Source organism: Pantherophis guttatus, chromosome 2 (genome assembly GCF_059756535.1).
Source record: "Pantherophis guttatus breed Tessera chromosome 2, ASM5975653v1, whole genome shotgun sequence".
NCBI lineage: Eukaryota > Metazoa > Chordata > Lepidosauria > Squamata > Colubridae > Pantherophis > Pantherophis guttatus.
The window spans coordinates 128,602,770-128,624,074 of NC_142064.1; the positions used below are offsets into that span (position 1 = coordinate 128,602,770).

The window sequence follows — 21,305 nt, forward strand, 5'->3', positions numbered from 1 at the left end:
GAAATCTATGAAAAATCCCAAAGCAATTTATTGCTGCCCAAAATACTCCTCTAGCAAGAATTCAGAGATCATATTAGTTCAAATTAAGTGATATTGAAGGAAACTGTACTGTACTTACTCACTGTAAGCCCTAGTACCAACCTGGAATTACTTTGTACCAAAGCAGTCCTAAGAGGTAATGTAGAAAAACAGAACATTAGGTTACTTGCTTCAATACTGAGAAAAAAACTTTCTAGGAAATCCATCTATATTTCAACTGATTCGTAGACAAGCATCCAGAAGGATTCATATTACAGAAAAAGCTTTAAATTAAATGTTCAACCTGGGAACACTGTATGCCTCTAGCCACAGGAGTGATTGCATTAACATGATTAACAGGGAAAAAAAGTTTTAAAAACCTCGTTTTTTTTTTGAAAAAAGTAAAACGGCTTCTTTAAGATAAAAGTTTAAGAGAAAAGTTTGGGAACCCTTTAAAACTATCAGATATACTGTAGCTTCATGATCTACAATATACGTGGTTTAGCTAAGACTCAATCACATATTAAAAATTCTGATTAACTAAACAACTAAACAACTAAAAAAATACTGTGCCATGTCTTCACTGAGCACATGAAAGAGAAAAGGGGGGGGGGGGGGAGAAAGAGAAAGAGAGGAAGAGAGGAAGGAAGGAAGGAGCTGGCTCTCTTATGGGAATAAATTGAGTCATAATATTGAGATACTCCAATCAATCGGACCATAATCAGGTATGAATTTGAGAAGCTCTTCAATTGTTTAAAACACACACACACACACACACACACACACTCAAACTCATGTTATTGCCATCACAGCCTGCTGTTCCCAATACAAATTTATGGAAATGAATCATGCCCTGATTAAAAAACATCTGTGAACTTCAGAAAAAGAGCTTTTAATGCCGATGAAGCTGGAAAGGTTTTGCCTTTTTATCAATTTATGGTCAGGCTGAGGGTGCCCAAATGGAGAAAATGAACGTTATTGTTATTTTTCCCTAGAGTAGCCTTCCAACGAAAACCAGAGATTCCTAAAGGATCTTATACCACTGTTATGTTGGCTGGAATCCAGTGGTGGGTTCCTCCCGGTTCGGCCAAGACGGTAGCGGTGACGATATGACGTCACCGAACCGGTTCTCTTTGTTCGGGAGCCGGGCCCTGAAGCTCTCCCCCGCGTTATTCTTACCTTTTATTTGGCCCCGCCCCCAATCTATTTGCTGCCTCCTGAGTCCCAGCTGATCGGCTAGAAGGAAAAAAACTGTTTAAACTCTTGCCGCGGGGCTTCAAGGGGCCGCCCTACAGCTGATCAGTGTTAAAAGACAGTGTGGTGGTAGACCAGTGCGCTCGAAAAACAAATAAGTAGAGCGGTGCCTCCAAAAACAAATGAGTAGACCGGTGCCTCCAAGAACAAATGGGTAGACCAGTACAGCTCTGCAAGCAGTTAAAAGCCTGGTAGACCAGTACCTCTGATAAATCCTAAAGAATTGTCACATGACCATCAAACCACGCCCACAAAATAAGCGATGCCCACAGAACCGGTAGTAAAAAAAATTAGAACCCACCCCTGCTGGAATCGTGGTGTTCATGAATTCCCCATAAGGAAAAAACAGAACAAAATAAATGTGCACAGGAGTGGAAGCAAAGGGAAAATCTCTGCTCTCCAAAATTATATTACCATCTGTCTCAAGGTTGGAAAGACAACCTAAAGGATCCAGCAGGTGATTGAAATAATGCTCTGTGGAAAGTTCAGACAAAGATGGAACATTCTGCTATTAATGAGAGATGCTATATTCGGAGAAAATTAATCAAGGCATTCCATAAAAAAAGAAATTTATTAAGCCATTAAGCATAGTGGAGGAAGTATCATGATTAGGGGCTGTTCTGAGGTGAGTCAGCTCAGCATCACTGAGGGAACAATAGATTTTGAATTGCACCAACGAATCCTACAGGAGAATGTCAGGGTGCCCATCCGTAATCTGAAGCTGAAACGAATGTGAGTCATGCAGTATGATGATGATCCTAAACACACAAATGAATCTATGACAAAATGGGTAAAAAAAATAAATTCCATGTTATGGAATGGCTGACTCAAGGACCCAACTGACTTGAAGCAAGCAGCAAGCTAGATGGCTCAAAACTAATAATGAGTTGAAGCAACTTCCTAAAAGGGACATACCAAATTTCCATGCAATATGCACAAATAATCAACAGGTTCGGGAACGTCTGATTGAAGTAATTACTGCTAAAAGGTATGCCACCACTTATGTCTAAAACTCACTTTCCTAACAAAGAAAGTGATTAGTTGTTCAAATAGTTCAATAAAGACAATCTATGTGTTCCGATTTAGGTACTTTGTTTAACCAGAACCACTTTATACATAAATAAGACAAATATATTACAGATCACAGCAATGCATGATAAAGAATACAGCTAGACCTTGACTTATGGCTGATCGTTTAGCGACTGTTCAAAGTTCTGACAGATCTCCCAGACTACTTATGACCCAAATTTGACGTTCTAATGCCCCCCACCCACCCGCCATAGATATGTGATTACATTTTCAGCAACTGACTCTCATTTATGGCTATTTGCAGCATCCTGCGGTCACGTAATCACAATGTACAGTTTTTTGTTTTTTGTTTTTGGCTGGAAACGGCATTTACTTCCAGTTTCCAGAAAAAAAAAAAAAAAAAAAAAAAAAACGTTGCAGACAATGAATTTGCTTAACAATTGACATGGTCACTTAAGGACCATTCACTTAACAATCGCAGTGGTTCTCTTGGTTTATTCGATTTCTATTTTATTCCATTTCTATAGCAACCCAGTGTCACTTGGTTGAGTTGGGCAACTATGGAAATTGAATAAAAGTAAATAACGACCAATGGAAAAAAGTGGTAAAATCAGAAATGATTTGTCTGGTAGTGGTGCCTGCTTAACAACCAGCATGACCTATGACTGTAATTCTAGGCTCAATTAAGATCATGTTGAGTACTAGTACTTACAAAACTCACAAACATTCAGCAATGTAGCTATGAATTTTCCAGCTTAAATCTTACCATCCTTTTACCTAGGACATAATTTCTTCGCTTCAAACTGATTCTCCGTATCAGGCTGTTCTGGAGATTACCAACCTGCTACCCATTAATATTTTGATCATTCAAAAGAAAGCATTACGTAACTAGAAAGAATTATTAAAATGTGCCCAACGTTTTTGCTCCAGCCATTTCATCCACTGCTTAGCAGATCAAGAATTACGGTAATCTAACAATCTTCCTACTTCAAATGGCAAAGGCATCAGAAGTAAATTTCTGAACCATCACTGCAAACGTTCTGTGGAACAGAGGCTGCTTCTTAATAATTCAATAGCTTGAGTAACATTCTAAATATTTCAGGCGAAAAGTTTCCCAATGAGAATCAGAGTTCAAGAACCCTCAAAGGAAGGTTTTGGTGCCTAAGCAATGAGAGGTAAACCGATGTGTTGAAGAAGTTTTGCACTGATCTTTAGATATTAAGGATATTACATTACCAGTGTATGAATAGAATAGAATAGAATAGAATAGAATAGAATAGAATAGAATAGAATAGAATAGAATAGAATAGAATAGAATAGAATAGAATAGAATAGAATAGAATAGAATAGAATAGAACAGAACAATTCTTTATTGCCCAACTTTGATTGGACACACAAGGAATTTATCTTTGGTGCATATGCTCTCTGGGTACATATTATATGTAATACATCAGTTATATAAAGAGATGGATTTCATGATTTCTTATTAATTATATTAAATATCTGGGGCTTTATAAATCCCAAAATCAATCTATCTATCTATCTATCTATCTATCTATCTATCTATCTATCTATCTATCTATCTATCTAAAAGCGAAAATCACTCATGCATTAATCACGAAATCTCCAGAACCGTAAAGCCTACAAACTTGAAATTTGTATGTTCCTCTTGGCTTCTAGGTGCTCACTAAGAAAGGATTTTTCGAAATGACCATCAGAGCATTAGCATTTCCTATATTATTATAACACACTCCGATGCTAATTAGCTAGACGTTCTACTCCCCCTCCCAACTTGAAAATAACTCTGGAGAGAATGGGATAGCAAAGGACAGGCTTCTGTGGGGCGAGCCTCATGGAGGGGCTAGAAAGCCTGAGGGAGAGAAGGGGATAGGATAGAGGAGGATTCAAGCTGCAAGTGTTGATTTATCAAGCCCGATCACATAGTTTCGTAGCAAAGCACAGGGATCCAGCTACTATTTTAAATATATGCAAACAAATATGCCAAAACTTTTAGAAAGGCTTTAACTAGATGTTAATAGATGGTTAAAAATTCCTTAAACTTGTGAAGCAACTTTAATGTTACTAAAATGAATAGTCCCTCATTTGATTTATGCACTTAAGAGGTATTTCTATGTTAATATCAATTCTGCAGTCCTCTAAATGATGTTGAATTAAAACTTCCAGACAATGTGGATAATGTGGGAGGCAGGAACTAAAGAGCAAAATCCAGAAGACAAGCAAGATTTCTTTAAGAAGGTGATATATAGATATATATATATATATCAAATCAGTTCAATATGAATGTTGCATTGAGAACTTGATGAATTATGTCTTAATGAAGTAAATTGGATAACTGAGAAAAAACTAGAAATGGCTACTTTATTCTCCAGTGATTGTGTAGACTAGATACAGTATTATCTTTCTTGACTTCTGTTAAAATGCCAGAGGAACTCAGCTCCTAAGCTTTACTTGATCTAAATTTAGCAAGGTAATGGAAACAGTCAGAAGGCATGGAAGTCATTTTAATATCTGCACTTGTATGTTGCCAGGCAGCTAATTTCTGGGTGATTTTAAAAGTACTCAACTAGGAAAAAAAATGTTACTGTGATAGGGATACAGTGTTGCTTATAGAATAGCGTTATTAATTATTCTGCTCAAGATACTGGCTTCATTTGGAATGGAAGGTGACATACAGACCCAACTTAAACTAAGCTGTGCTTAGTTTTAAGCCATGGTGTTTAACTAGAGATTCCTAAATAAAGCTTAATTAACTGGATTCATCCAAGTCATAAATCAGGACTCACAGCTGCAACAGCTTAGCATATTATAACACACTAAGCCAACATCAACAATTGTATAGGTAGTACACTCATTCAGTGATGGTTTCAACTTGCCAGAATGCTGAACGAGCAGTACTTGCAACTAGTACCTACAACTGGACTTGGAAGTTCCAGCCATCACAATATCCTCGGGGTCACATGATTGCAATCTGGATACTTGGCAACCAACTCACACAGTTACTACAGTTGCAGCATCTCGTGGCCACGTGATTGTCGCTTTTGACTTTCTCTGCTGGCTTCCAACAAGCAAAGTCAATGGGGAAGTCAACAGGGAAGGTTGCAAATCTCTCTAGTAAGTTGCTTTCTCCATTTTTTTCCTCCCAGGGATCTAGCCGCCCATAGCACCACCCTCAAGCCCACACTCTGTATTGCACGCTTGCTTATTTGGGCATGCTTGTGTGGCATTGTAGTAACCCCGTTCCCAGCTGGCTGCATTTGCTTAGCAACAGAAAATCCAGCCCCGGTTACTGTTTTAAAGCAACAAGTACTTGTAGTGTGGCTTAGCATGATGTGATGTATGAACCCAATCTAAAAGTCCAGAGGTACAAAAGGAACATACAACATTAATGTATTATTCAAAACTCAGTTCTTTATATCTAAACAGAGCACTGAAGGATTCACCTCCAATATCTTAAGTGTAATCCTTGCAGCCTGCCACATAAAACAATCTTTCCGAATCTTGTCTCTAGATATATCAGATTATTAACAAATCCACACAGCCTCATTGCCCAGGCACAAGGCCAGCTCTCTAACCATTCCCCAAGCACATGGCTGCATGCTCAACCTGTTTCTTGGAGTCCTTCTTCTGCTGAGGATAGCTTAAGATGCTTAAGGAACATGCTTTCCGTAATACCCTGCCTGGAGACACTGTATGGAGTCAAATTAGAATATGTTGATATGTCTAACCTTCCAAGGCTGAAGAATGTAAGATATGGCCTCAATTACTTAATGATTTAGAGAGTTGATATTATTAGCAACACATAAACAAAAATTATTTATTGAGATAGATTACCTATGGATTATTACAATAAAATGTGATTACTGAAATGCTTATGTTGCATTTTGAGAGACATATGTTGAATGTGCATGGTTTTTCTTAGATTTTTTTTTTTAGCTTTAATTTTTGAGTGGGTTTTTGTGTGTGTATATGTTACATTTATAAAAAGAAAAAACTGCAAGCCACACTGATGTGGACTGGAGAGATAGCTCTTCAGGTGCCCAACCTTTTCTTCTGCTCCTTGGTCCTCTTTGGGCTGCAGGGAAGGCCAGAATTCCTGCTTCTGCAGACATTTTTTTAGTTTGTTTTTAAATGGGTTGGTTGATAGTCCACCAGTCCACCTAGAATGTCTGAAGCCTTGAATCTGACCTGGTTGAATATATGTAACCAAAAGGACTCCACTCTTATACATTTTGGCCTGCCTAGCAAAGAAATCTTCCCTTCCCACTGGACTCTGCTCCCTCCAAAATCAATTTTCCTTATTTTCTCTCTTCACATTATAGGTAATCCTTGATTTACAACCATTCCTTTAGTAACAGTGCCACTGAAAAAAATGACTTAGAGAGGGTTTTTCACACTTATGACCACTGCAGCATCCCCATGGTCACATGATCAAAATTCGGCTGCTTGGCAATTGGTTTACATTTATGACAGTTGCAGTGTAGTGGGGTCATGTGATCTTTGTGACCTTCTGACAAGCAGTCAATGGGGAAGCCAGATTCACTTAACAATTGTGGCAAGAAGTGCTATAAAATGAGGCAAAATTCACTTGTCTTGCTTAACAATAGAAATTTTGGCCTCAAAATCATAAGTCGAGGACTTCCTGTATGTTCTTAGGATAATTCACAGCTCTCTCAGTAATCCACACAACTAACTGCTTTCCCAAATTCCAGTTCTTCAACACTCCTTATCTTGGTATACAAATCCAGATGATTACTACCGTGTTTCCCCGGAAATAAGACTGGGTCTTATATTAATTTTTGCTCCGAGACACACATTAGGGCTTATTTTCTGGTTTGACCTTATTTGGGGGAAAATACAGTACTAAATGCATCCATCTGGCTGACAATCTTAACTGAGGCTTATTTTGGGGATAGGGCTTATATTATGAACATCCTGAAAAATGATGCTAGGACTTATTTTCCAGCTGGGTCTTATTTTTGGGGAAACAGAGTAGTTGGCAGCAAACCCTCAAGTCTCTTTGTCATGGTTAGCTCAAACAGTCAATCCATAGTTTCAAGGATTTAAAAAGAAAAAAAAATCAATTAGTTGACAGTAGAATGATAAAGAAAAAAAAAAGAAAAGAACTGCAATGAAGTAATGTGGTCAGTTATAGACATCTTTCATCTGGTGCATGTGACAACCTCTGCTCCACCAGCTGCATTGGTTGCCTGTAAGCCTCTCAGTTCAATTCAAGGTGTTGGTAATACGTAATCTATAAAGTCTTTCATGGGAAGGACTGGATTACTTGGGGGAGTGTCTCTCCCCAATTATACATACTTATCCTGTGACATACAGTAGGACAGACATGCTCTGGATCCTAACCATTAGGAAGCATCATCTGGCAGGTCCACCGAGGAGAATCTTTTCTTTTGTGATGCCCACCCTCTGCCACACAGGTGGGGAATCATGGCCCCTTTTAAGACTTGTGCACTTCAATTCCTAGAATTCTGGGAGTTGAAGTCCACAAGTCATAAACGGGCCATAGTTCCCCACCCTTGCTCTGCAACATGATTCCCCCAGAGATTAGACTTGCTACTGGCTTTCTCTTCCTAAAGATTTGGTTCTGCTGCTGAGCATGGAGCTCAAAAATTACCTATACTGGCAAATAATAATAATAATAATAATAATAATAATAATAATAATAATCCCTCCGAGGAGCTCTACCTTGTCGTGGTGGAGGGGCTTGCGTGCTGTAGTGATCCTAAGGGCTATGCTGAACAGGTGCAACCATATCAGACAGACCTTAGGTGAAGGGCCAGACAAAATCTGCTCCACAACCCATTCAAACATGGTGAATACAGAAAAAATGAAATTTATGCCGTCGCCCGGATTAAGAAGGGTTCCGTTGGATGCTATGGCTCCTGGGCATTCTACGCAAAATGAGTTACAGGGCTCAACTCCCTCTGCTAGGCAACCAGGGCATGGAGCTGACTAGCTACTTCAAGAAAAACCCAAAAAGCGAAAAATCTGGACCAGGGAAGAAAACACCTCTATTATGAAAGCTTACTATCAGTCTGAGCCAGCAAAACATGGATTTCAAAAAAGAATGTATCAGATTTGGAAGATGAACCATACGGACTGTGACACCAGTGAACAAAGGTTAATGGACCAACGACGTGTAATCCTAAACCACAAATTTTTCACTACAGAAGAATTAATAGCAATAGAAGAGAAAGCAATTAATGGTCTGAGTACAACAACAAAGAAGAGTAACATCAAGAATGATTTCCAGACTCAAAAGCAAATTGAGGAAGAAAGGGAAGAAGAGGATACTGAAATGGATGAAGATAAAGAACAAGGAAGCACTAAAGAACAAACATCAACAGATAGTGCTCAATTAGCTGGAAAAATAAAGCACCAAATGGAAGATGATGAAAGAACACGTTTGCCAAAGCTGAACCAAGTGAACCGGAAAGAATTGAGAAATGTACTAAAAAAGGTCAATGAGGCTGTGCAAACTATTCGAACCACTACATTAGCCGAAACTAACCAACTGATGTATGCAGCAGCTGTCATAACCACCAAAGAACTGGGGTTGAAAATACAAAAGAACCAAAGAGGCAAGAAGGGGAAACCTAAGTGGAAAATTCAGTTAGAATTGAAGATCAAAAAAGTACGTGGAGATTTGAGCAACTTGAAGAACCTAAGGCAAGGTCAGCTAAAGAACAAGCAGGTCAAAAGCAGTCTGGAAGCAAGATACGATCTAAGGAATAAGGAGATTGCAGTAGTAATTGAAGAGCTGAAGCAGAGGGTTGTTGCCATTGCTGAAAAGATTAAAAGGTATGAAAACCGAGTAACTCAGTTCAAGGAAAACTCACAGTTCAGAGCAAATCAGCACCAGTTTTATAAGAATTTAGAAAATGGAAACGGAGTAACAACAAATGAAAAGCCTGATAAAGAGAAAGCTCTGAAATTCTGGAAGAATTTGTGGGAAAACAACAAGAAGCACAACAGAAATGCAAAATGGATCAAACAGGTTGAGGACTCTATTAAAGTGCATAAAATGGAAGACGTGAAAATAACAAAAGCAATGGTGCAAAGAGAGTCAAGAAAAGTGAAGAACTGGAGTGCACCTGGACTGGATGAGCTGCATGGCTTCTGGTTAAAGGCACTTACAAGTCTGCACAAAAGATTGGCAACCCAGATGAACCAGATCCTAAAAACACTTGAAAATGATGGATGGATGACAACTGGAAGGACATTTTTGATCCAAAAAGATAAAGAAAAAGGAAAGGACCCTGGAAACTATAGGCCAATCACCTGCTTGCCAATAACATACAAGCTTCTTACTGGTATCATTGCAAACCAAATCTATGGATACCTGGAAAGAAATAACTTGCTTCCTGTAGAACAGAAAGGATGCTGCAAAAACTCAAGAGGAACAAAAGATCAATTGCTGATCGACAAGCTAATCCTAAAGAACTCAAAGAAAAGACGAACCAACCTGTTCATGGCTTGGATAGACTATAAGAAAGCATTTGATTCAGTTCCCCATAGCTGGATCAAGAAATGCCTGGAAATATTAGGCATCAGCAGCAACATACAAAAATTCATGGAATCTTCAATGAACCTCTGGAAAACAAAACTTATGGCTAATGAAGAAGAACTGGGTGAAGTTGAAATTAAACGAGGCATTTTCCAGGGCGATTCCCTTTCACCCCTACTTTTTATACTTTCAATGCTACCACTGACAATCATTTTGAAGAAGATGAACTGTGGATACGAACTTGCAAAGAAAGGACTGAAAATCTCGCACTTGATGTACATGGATGATTTGAAGCTGTTTGGTAAAACAAAAGCTGAACTGAATTTATTAATTGAAAACACAAAAGAATTCAGCCAAGACATTGGTATGCAGTTTGGAATTGACAAATGTGCAACAATAGCAACCAAAGCAGGCAAGATCATAGAAGAGGATGGAATAGAACTAGAGAATGAAGAAATGATAAAGGCAATAAAATCAGAAGAAGGCTACAAGTACTTGGGGATTTTAGAAGCCTCTGACTTAATGCATAATAAAGTCAAGGAATTAACTTCAGCCAAGTACAGTCGGCGAATTCGTAAGATATTAATGTCCAAATTGAGTGGAGGAAACATCATAAAAGCCATAAATACCTGGGCTATACCTGTGATTAGATACTCTGCAGGAATAATTGACTGGACCCAGATGGAGTTAGACAATTTGGATAGAAAAACAAGGAAGCTTATGACAATGAATCATGCCTTGCACCCTAAAAGTGATGTTGACCGATTATATTTACCAAGAGCAGAGGGTGGTCGAGGACTCCTACAAGTAAAGCAGACTGTGGAAGAAGGAAAATGCAGCTTGAATGATTACATCCAGAAAAGTGAGGAACCAATGATTAAGGAAGTAAATAAAGGAGGCCTTTTAAAGACAACTAAAACAAAAGCAGAATATAAGAAAGAAGTAATTGAGCAGCGAGCTGAAAATTGGAAACACAAAGCTCTGCATGGCCAATGCTTGAAAAGTATTGAAGGCAAAGCTGACCAGAAACTAACTTGGAACTGGTTAAGATCAGGAGTACTGAAAAAAGAAACAGAAAGCTTTATTTTGGCAGCTCAAGAACAAGCCCTAGCCACAAACTGTATGAAGGCAAAAATTCAACATGTTACCACCAACAGCAAATGCCGCCTCTGCAATGAGAAAGAGGAGACAGTTGACCACCTGATCAGTGGGTGCAGCAAAATTTCACAAACTGACTACCTACAACGCCATGACCGTGTTGCTAAAATCATTCACTGGAAATTGTGCCAGAAGTTTGGATTTGAGTACAGCAAAAACCACTGGGAACATCAGGTTGAGAAAGTTTTAGAGAATGAGAAACTCAAGATCTTGTGGGACTTTAGGATTCAGACTGACAGGCACTTGGTCCACAACACACCTGACATAACAATAGTTGAAAAGAAAAAAGTATGGTTCATTGACATTGCAATACCTGGTGATGCACGAATTGAAGATAAGCAGCAAGAAAAAATCACAAAGTACCGGGACTTACAAATTGAAGTTGAGCGACTGTGGAAAAAGAAATCGTGTGTTGTCCCGATTGTAATTGGAGCCCTTGGAGCAATACCCAAAGGGCTACCCCGCTATTTAGAAATTCTAAATTTGCCGGACTTGAACATTTTGACTCTACAAAAAACCACCTTACTCGGAACAGCTTACATCCTCCGACGATACCTTAACAGTTCCTAGGTCCTTGGTTAGGACTCGAGCTGCTGAGCTATTAACCAGCCTCAAAGGCTGTGAATCTCACTAAAGATTAACCAATAATAATAAATCCTAGGAGTTAAAGTTTAGAACATCTGAATGCCACTAGATTGGGGAAGGCTTCTGGTAGCACTTTAGGGCAACCAATACATTTTCTAGGTGACTGCTAAATTCCTTTCCTATCCTGTCTATTTTATTGAAGAGGCTAAATAGTTCTTAGAACAGCAAGTTCTTTATAAGCAACACGAACCACACATGGCCCCAAGCAGGTTGGTCATCTCAACAAATCCCGGGTTTCTCCGTTTCTTTAAGAATAGGAAAATACTCTCCTTCTCATTTCGGTGAAGCTATTTCACAAGAAAAGGTAAGAGTAACATACCCACTTCCACTAACGACTGCAGCTTCTAATTGGCCTTGCCTCATGAAAATTACATGAATAACCTTATTAATCTGTGAATGTTTTGAAGCCAACTGAAGATTTTTCCCTTTAAGACAGATCTTGACTGATATCCTTGGTACTGAAATCCCCCCTCCCCTCAACTTCTCCCCCACAGACAGTGATGGAAAGTATTCTGCAGACTCTCTTGCTTTCAAATAGTGCTGCTACTGCATCATGTTCTATTTCTTCAATATAGACACACGCGTTCCAATCCTCACTAATGCTATTAGTCAACCATCACCATACAGCAGGTTCATTAAACCGCGGCTTCCTAAAAGCAGTGGCCCATATATTTTTTTTAAGCAAGGGAAATACATTATCATTATTAAAATACCCAGCCCTGAAGTGCATTCATACTGCTCAGCAATGGAGCTCGTTTTCAAACTGAAAAATTATCTATCTTTGATAGTTTATTTTCAACAATTTATATAGCAACCATTGTAACAATGATTCGGGGTAGTGAATGATAAAAATAAAACAAATGCATACCCAAAAATTTAAAGAGAAACAAACCATCATTCACGTAGCCAGGAGACAAGTCCCTTGACACACTTAGAGCCCCAGGCCTGAGTACAGAGCCAGGTTTTTGGGGTCTTATGAAAGGCCAGCAGGGTTGAGGTCAACCTAGTCTCTGGTTCCAGTGGGTGGGCGCTCTGGGAGAATGGGCGTTGTCTTACCTGAATGCTCGTTCTGCGTAGCAGTGGGGCCAGCAGTCAGGAATGGGTTAACTCCGTCATCTGTCCTGGACTGAATCTGCAATTTGTGAAGCTCCTCCTCTTCTTCTTGCTTCCCAGATTTCCGCCAAAGGAGATGCTGGAGAGCTGAACTGACAAGAGAACATTAGTAGCCAACCCTCCCCACAGCGAGGACCAGGCGAACAAGGGAGAGGCTGACTGCTGGCCCCACTGCTACGCAGAACGGGCGTTCAGGTAAGACAATGCCCATTCTACTATAGCGCGGGGCCAGCAATCAGGAATGGGACATGCCAAAGCAGAACTCCCTATAGGGAGGGAGCCGACTGGGCCAGAGCAGCCACCCCCGTATGGACTTGTTGCAAAACCCTACGGCCAAAAGCCGCCTCCGCCGATTCGTAGACATCTAACTTATAATGACAGATAAATGGGGAAGGAGACGACCAGGTGGCCACCCTACAAATATCCTCCAGGGAGGCCTGAGTGGACCAAGCCGCTGAGGTGGAAGCGCTACGGGTCGAGCGGGCAGTGATACGGCATGGAACTGGCAAGGACTGAACCTCGTAGGCAATGGCAATAGTAGCCCGAAGCCAACGACCAATGGTAGCAGAAGTTACCTTATGACCCAAGGTCGCTGGTTGGAAGGACACGAACAGACTCTCCAAACAACGAACCGAGAAGGTTCGTTTAAGGTAAATACGGAGAGCCCTACGGACGTCCAAGGTATGCCAGATATGTTCTAAATGATGGGCTGGATTGGGACAAAAGTTGGGGAAGACCAGTTCTTGAGACCTATGGAAGAGGGTACTGACAGGATAAAAGAAGGGTCCAAGCTCAGTACCACCCGGTCAGTATGAAATATTAAGTCGGGCCTGGTAGAGAGGGCAGCAGCTCCAAGACTCCGCGAGCTGAAGTGATGGCGACCAAGAAGGTAAGGTGTAGGTAAGGTGACGAAGACCCACCTCCCGCAGGGGTTCAAAGGGGCCTCGAGTGAGTGCCTTGAGAACTTTAGGTAGATCCCAAGTGGGGTATCTATGAAGGGCAGGAGGGCTGAGGTTAGTGGCCCCCTTGAGGAATTGCCTAATGAGAGGTATCCTAGAGAGAGGTTCCAAGGACCCACACGACAAAACTGACGAGAGGGCAGCTACCTGTCTCCGCAGTGTGTTGGGCAACAAACATGACATCAAACCAGTCTGCAGGAACTCCAAGACCTGTTCTGTTGTAGCCGCCGTGGGGACCAGACCCCTCTGGATACACCAGCTGCAGAAGGAAGACCAGGTCGAGTTGTAAATACGGTTGGTGGAGGCCCGTCTCAAAGCCTGCAAGGTGGCTATGAGCCCTGAGGAAAGATTACAGTTCCGCAAGATCTGCCGCTCAACCACCATGCGGTCAATTTGAACCATTCAACATCTGGGTGGAGCAGGGACCCTTGACTGAGCATCTGCTGATCCCGGGGGAGCCGCCAGGGAGGGGCCACCGATAGGGCCATCAGGTCCGCAAACCAGGGACAATGAGGCCAATGTGGGGCGATCAAGATCAGCTCAGCCTTCTCGTCCAGCAACTTCCGGATGACCTTGGAGATTATAGCCAGCGGTGGAAAGGCATAAAGCAGGCCCGAGGGCCAAGGGATCCTCAGAGCATCCACACCCTCCACCCCCGGCGTCGGGAATCGAGAGAAGAATCTGCTCATCTGGAAGTTGGTGCCGGAGGCAAAGAGATCGACCACCGGAATGCCGAAGTGGAGAGTGATGTCGTTGAAGATGGATGGATGGAGATGCCACTCTCCCTGATCTACCGTGGCCCTGCTGAGAAGATCCACCTGGGTGTTTGCTGTCCCAGAGATGTGGGAGGCCCGGATGGACTCCAGATGCCTCTCCACCCAGAGACCCAGGCATTCGGCTTCCCTCATCAGATGGTGAGAATGTGTCCCCGCCAGGCAGTTCACGTGAGCCTTTGTGGCCATGTTGTCTGTCCTGACTAGGACGTAACGGTCCTGCATGGTGGTCTGGAAGGCTCTCAACACTAGGTGAATTGCCCGAAGCTCTAGCCAGTTTATGCCATTGGCCAAGTCGGCTGGAGTCCACCGGCCCTGAGTGAAGTCCGAACCCAGATGTGCTCCCCAGCTGTAAAGCCCGGCGTCTGTTGTGAGGACCGGGAAGTGAGGGTCCCTGAAACTCCGACCCTTGAGCAGAGCTGGTGAAGACCACCAGCGAAGAGAGAGGCATACTTTGGGGGGAAGCCGAATCTGTTGGGGGGAGGAGCTCTTGTCAGCTCGTTGATACGGAAGAAGGAGCCACTGCAGAGCCCTGCAGTGGAGACGTGCCCATGGAATGATGCCGATGCACGACACCATCTTTCCGAGGAGCTGGGAATGCAGGCGGACCAGAACGGGCCGTCCCGACGCCACCTTCCTGACCAGCGACCACAAGCTGGTCAGGCGTTCCTGGGAAAGATAGACCTTGCTCTGGACCGTATCTATCACCGCTCCGAGGTGCTAAATGTGGGTCGTCGGAACCAGGTGGCTCTTGGCCATGTTGATGGAAAATCTGTGGCTTCGCAGGACCTGCAAGGTGGTTTCCAGGTCCTGTCGCGCTAGTCGCTCTGAACTGGACTGGATAAGGAGATCGTCCAAGTAGAACTGAATCCTTATCGGCAGTGTCAGGAGGTGGCCTGCCAGCACCGCCATCAATTTGGTAAACACTCGAGGAGCCGAGGATAGGCTGAAGGGAAGAGCCCTGTACTGGTAGTGACGAGCCGCATGGCTGAAGCGAAGGAATTTCTGGTAGGCCGAATGAATGGAAACATGGAGATAGGCCTCCGTCAGGACGATTGACGTGAGGACATCACCATCCCTGATGGTCTCTAATATGCAGGGACTGCATTTTGAACCGGCGATATGCAATTCGCCAGTTCAAAGACTTGAGATCAAGAATTGCTCTCCATCCCCCCGAGGATTTCTGGACGAGGAACAGGCGTGAATAAAATCCTTGTCCATGCTGCTCCAGTGGAACCAGTTCTACTGCCCGAATTTCCAGAAGGTGGTTTATTGCAGATTCCATCAGGAGCCTGTGTGACCAATCCCGAGAAAGCGGGCATCAAAAAAATCGAGTCAGGGGGAGTGAAGAGGAATTCCAGGGAGAGGCCTGACCTGACCGTCTCCCTGACCCAAGCATCTGAGGAGGACGCCTCCCACTGGCTGATGAAAAGAGCCAGGCGCCTTCCGATGGGTGGGTCGGACAAGCAGTCAACGGGACCTGCGAAAGGGGCGGCCCCATCCTCCCCGAAAGGATCTACGTGCCTGGCCCCTTTGGCTGAACCCGCTCTGTCTATCCTGGGATCTATCCTGGTGGGGGGAGAAGTATCTCTGAGCCCTGGATCCGGAAAAACTGGAGACTGAACTCCTAAAGGAACAAAAAGAAGAAGAGGGGCGTGAATCCGCCCGTCTGGATAAGGAAGGGAGGATCTTACGCTTATTCTTAGATTCAATGAGAAGGGGCTCAAGAGGAGCCCCAAAGAGCCTGTCCCCCGAATATGGGGAGGATGCCAACCACCATTTATTTTTGGCATCCGCCTGCCATTGGCGAAGCCACAAAAGGCGATGGGATGTAATGCTGGAGCCGATGGCCTTGGCGGCAAACCTGGAAGCGTTCAAAGTGGTGTCCGCCGAGTATTCTAGGGCGGGCACAATTTTATTTACATCCTGATGGGCCCTGGTATCTGACACAGGTAAACGGTCCTGCAGCTGCTTAATCCACATGAGTGTGACCCTATTGAAGAAGGAAGCAGCCGAGGAAGCCTTAATGGCCCAAGCTGCTGCCTGATGGGCTTTGGCGAGAGAATGTTCTCACCTCTTATCCTCAGGTCGAAGACCATCCTCAGGAGGACCCGTGAGAACAGCTGAAGTTGTGAGAGAGACCACAGGGGGATCCACTACAGGAACCTACAGAATGGAAGAAATGTCAGAAGCCATGTTACACAGACGTCTGTCCAATGCATTAGGATTAGGATCAGAAACCGGGGCAGACGACTGCCGCATAACGACATCCTTGAACATCTTTGGAACAGGGATTTCCTCCTCCTCGAATGCAGGTTACTCAAACAAGGAAACTGAAGGGCCCGCATCATCCCCTGCAGGACCTGGTTTGGGTTGGGGAAGACCCAGCCGGGTGGCAAATTTGGCCTTGTGAAGGAGAGATCTGAAGACCTGAGGTTTGAACAGACCAACAAAGGATGGCTGATCTGGGGCCAGATCCTCATCATCTGATAACCCCGGTTCCCCAAGGTCATCCCCTGCTGCAGAATCCTGACTAGAAGAAGCTCTGCCATAGTCCTGATCCTGGGCCAGGTCCACCGAACCTTGCGAAAGCTGAAGGGCCCCCTGAGCTGATGAATGTTCAGTTACCCACGAACTGGTTCTGCGCTGCATCTCCTCAGCTATGCCATGCTGAACCGCTGCCTGGATTAGGGCCGCTAAATCAGGTGCTGAGGGTGGAGGCACCGCAGTCCCCTGAGAAGGGCCCACTGCCTGTGGAAGGGGAGCTTGTGACAAAGGTTGAGGCGTAGCCCCACTGATCAATAGGGGAGGGCTGGGTGAGTGAAGGCCCCTGGATATCAGCGACCACCTGAATGGCTTGGACAGGAGAATCCTGTAGGGTGTCAAAAAGCTGGGCACTGGCTTCAGCCTGGCCTGGAACGGACGAGGCCGGGTCCTCATCTGGAGACTAGGAAGGAGGGCGGGGCAGAGGAATTGGGGTGTTAGAAGCCCCTTGTCCCACTAAAGATTCCAGAGCTGAGGGTGGTACCACAGGCGATGGATGAAATTCCCTCATAGAAACCTCCTTTATGACCTTCTCTATTACTTTTTCCAGAGCCTTGAGCCTTCTAAGTTCCTCCTTTTGCCAGGCCTTGGAGGACTTAGTAGCCTTAGAAGAGGAACCCTTGCTCCGTTTGGAAGGGCAAGGTTCCTCAGTGGGACGGCTAGAAGAGCCTCTCTTAGAATGTCTGGAGGCCATCTTAAGATTCCGAGTAGGAGACATAGGCCTCTAATAAGCACAAAGCTGATTCAAAATGGCGGCCGGCAAAGGCAACACCCCAAGGACTGCCGAGACAAAATGGCAGCCAGCAAGGGAACGTCAGGGAAAGCCCATGAAGGGGAAGGTAAGGAAGACTTCAGCCCCCAGTCAATGGCCATGGAGTTTGGAACGGCCTTACCGCCGCTAAATTTGCTCCAGAAAGCCAGCCTTGTAATCGTGGTCACAGGGCTTCGCGGAGAAGCGGCAGCGGTGCCCCGACAAAATGGCGGCCGCTCAAGTGCGCTGGTCTCCGCTCCGCAAGTCAGGCGTATAGGCAAAGCCCAGGGATGCTGATCCAGGACTCTGCCGGCTGGTAGAGTCGCTGCTCCGAAAGAACGGCCTTCAGTGGGCTCCGGCCGAAGCTGTTCGCGCTGGCAGGCAGGATCTCAACCGGACAGCCGGGAGGTACCTGCTGAAACCACTGAGCAGTCCTCAGCAGTATCGGGCGTGAGCCCTACACGCTGGGAAGAGGAGCTCATCAGATCCCTGGGAGCCCTCTAGAATCAGTCAATTTAAAATTTGAGAAAAATCTCCTTAGATTAGAAGAAAAAAAACTGCTGCAAACAGTCAGAAAGGGTCAGCTCAGCAAAGTCTGTCCTTACAGATCGACTGAGTCTGAAATCTGGGAAGCAAGAGGAAGAGGAGGAGCTTCACAAATTGCAGACTCAGTCCAGGACAGATGACAGAGTTAACCCATTCCTGACTGCTGGCCCCACACTATAGTAGAAATAGCTTGTCTTCTGAGCCTTCCTTAGTCAGGACTCACAGCATTGCCATCCTGCAGGACAGGATGGAACAAATAGACAACCAGGAAGAGAAAGTCCCTTAAATAATCCAGCCCCAAGCCATGAAAGGCTTTAAATGTAACAACCAGCACCTTGAATTGCACCTGAAAGCACATCTGTAATCAAGGCATCTCACAAAGTAGTGGGGATATGTACACCGAATAACTGGTGAAATTAACTACCTATGCCACTGCATTCTGCACTACTTGAAGCTTCTGAATATTCTTCAGAAGAACCTTTGTATAGAGAGCATTCCAGTAGTCCACACAGGGGGCAACAAGGTAGTGATGTTGAGCAGGGCCTCCCACTCCAAGAATAGGCACAACTGATGCACAACTCAAAGATATGCAAAGGCCTTCCTAGCCATGGCTGGGCTAGGTTCTGGAGGAGCCTGTCATTTGCTGCAAGGTTCATTTTGGGAAAGAGATCAACCATATGATGAAACAAACAAAAATATAATAATTTGCACTGTATTAATTTAAAAGATGCATCTTAATTATCTTTTTTTAAAAGCAAAGAAGGCTGGTGCAAAGATTCATAGGTTCTAAAATTGGCATGGAGCATAGGAAGAATTCTGTACATGACAGTCATCAAGAAAGAATTTGCGCCATAGGTCTTAATAACTGGGCAGGTTTAAACTGAGATGAGTAGGTACAGACAGAAATAAAATGGTTAGGGTTTTAAAGAATAAAATCAATATTCTCAAATCTGGAAAAGGATGTGCACAAAGATGTGCACAAAGTTGTTTTTCTCTGTGCATGGAGCAAATGTTGGCCTTAGAAGTTAGGCCAGATTATTTTCAGCCTGTCTACAGGTTCAAGAAACTGTTGGTGATTTCACAGTGATTTTACACTGGAATGAACCCCTACAATTAAGGGGGGGGCACTTCTATTGATAGACCTCTCACTTAATTTCGATATGTCAAGTGAAACAAGTCAGGCCCAACCTTATTTAATATCTTGCTGTTGTTGGATTCACTATTTCCCCTTAAGATACATCTTCTTGCTAGTCCAGTTTGCATGGCTATTGTTAGCTGAATATATAACAGCTTTATCATAAAAGCTTCCAGGCAGATTCAGTGACCTGGTTTAAAGTTGGCAGCTAACTTCCAAATAAGTGCACTATGTAAAAAGAAAGGCACAGTATGGATTAATTGTTCAGATGCTTGACTAGAGCTGGAGACACCCAGATTCAAATACATTCCCAGCCATAGAAATTGAATGGCCTTAGTACTATATAAAATACTATTTCTCAGTCCAGCCTATTTTGAGAGTTATTGTTATGGATAAAAAAAAAAATTGAGAACATTGCCTCAAAATTTTGGAGGAAGGGCAGAATATAAACTTAATGAATAAATAATAAATAAGAATAATCTGACCAAACCACCTAAGTGAAAACACATTTTACATTTGGATTTCATTTTCATTTCCAAACTTGTGTGACGATATAGAGGGATAATCCTAGCAAAGGAATCCATGAGTGATGTGCATATAAAAGAGACAGTAGATGACATCCCAGTTTTGAGAAAGATGGAGCATGAAAAATAAGATCAAATAATCACATCTTATATTCTGTATGGTACAAGAGGGGGCAGAGGGAAATTCTAACAGATGTTCAAAATTCTGTTACAGTATATTCTATAACAATAGACCACCCTGGAACCAGAGTTCATATAAAGATAAACTGATTAACTGATATATCTTTATATCAGTTAATATAAAGATAAACTGATAAACTGTCCACTGATAAACTTTTACAAGAACATTGGCAATTGTCATAGGCCTACCCACATCAGCCAAAAATAATTAACTACTGCCAGATTTAAACAGAGATATGTTTCTTATCATATTAAATATTCATCACTACATTAATGCAAGAATGTCTGTGTCTCACATTTAACAACTGTTTTATAAAATATCTTTGTCAAGAAGGTAATCATCACTGTCTGTTACATTCACTGTTTATTACTCCTCCACCACAACCTCAATTATGTGTGTGAGACAGGAGAGAGGGAGGGAGGGAGGGAGGGAGGGAGAGAAGCAGAGAGATCATGCATTCATCCGTCTTCCTCTCAGAAATACTTTTGCATCTTATCAAAGAAAACTGTCCCTGAAACTTTTATCCCATAATTATTTTATTAGTCTTTAAGGCATAATACTTTATTCTTTTCACTGTGGGCGATGTAAAATAAATTTTAACACTACATTAAACTAAACCAATATATAGACTAAGTTCCAAAAATTGGAGCAAATACTGAGCTGCAAAAAAGCTTGTTATACATGTGACTTCCTAATACCTGATGCTAAGGAAAGCTGGAAAAGCAATTTGAGATGTTGCTCAAGGATGTGCTTCTAAAGAGTCAAGAGAGCACCTAGGACCCCAATCAGCAATTCCAACAAACAGGTGAATACAACACTTGATGCTAGCAACATTAAACCAAACTTACTTTGAATACCTTAATTCTAATCCTATCTTCACTACCTGTCTAAAACTACTAAAACTGTATTAAATTCTTACGTTGTATATTTTCCCATTCCCATTTTCCCATTCAAAGTTTGGCAAGCAAACTGAACCTTAGTTTCATCCCAGAACATTTGTGAGACTACTGATCTCCAGTCTCTTTAACACCCCTTTCCTTTGATCACTCTGACTGGAACTGAGAAGAATTGAAATCAGTAACTGCCAGAGAGCTACTACCTGTAATTCCCAACTCTGGACTACAGTAAG

At 43.0% G+C, this 21,305-nt stretch overlaps 1 protein-coding gene and 1 pseudogene across 9 annotated transcripts in view; both read right to left on the reverse strand.

Annotated features, from left to right (window-relative positions):
* The window catches only part of R3HDM2 (R3H domain containing 2), a 207,110-nt gene that overhangs the window by 163,395 nt on the left and 22,410 nt on the right, over positions 1 to 21,305 (reverse strand). The gene's annotated exons all lie outside the window — the stretch shown is intronic.
* Positions 15,966 to 17,435, reverse strand: LOC148115319 (uncharacterized; annotated as a pseudogene). Its single transcript, XR_015731993.1, has one exon. The product of XR_015731993.1 is annotated as an uncharacterized LOC148115319 (transcript).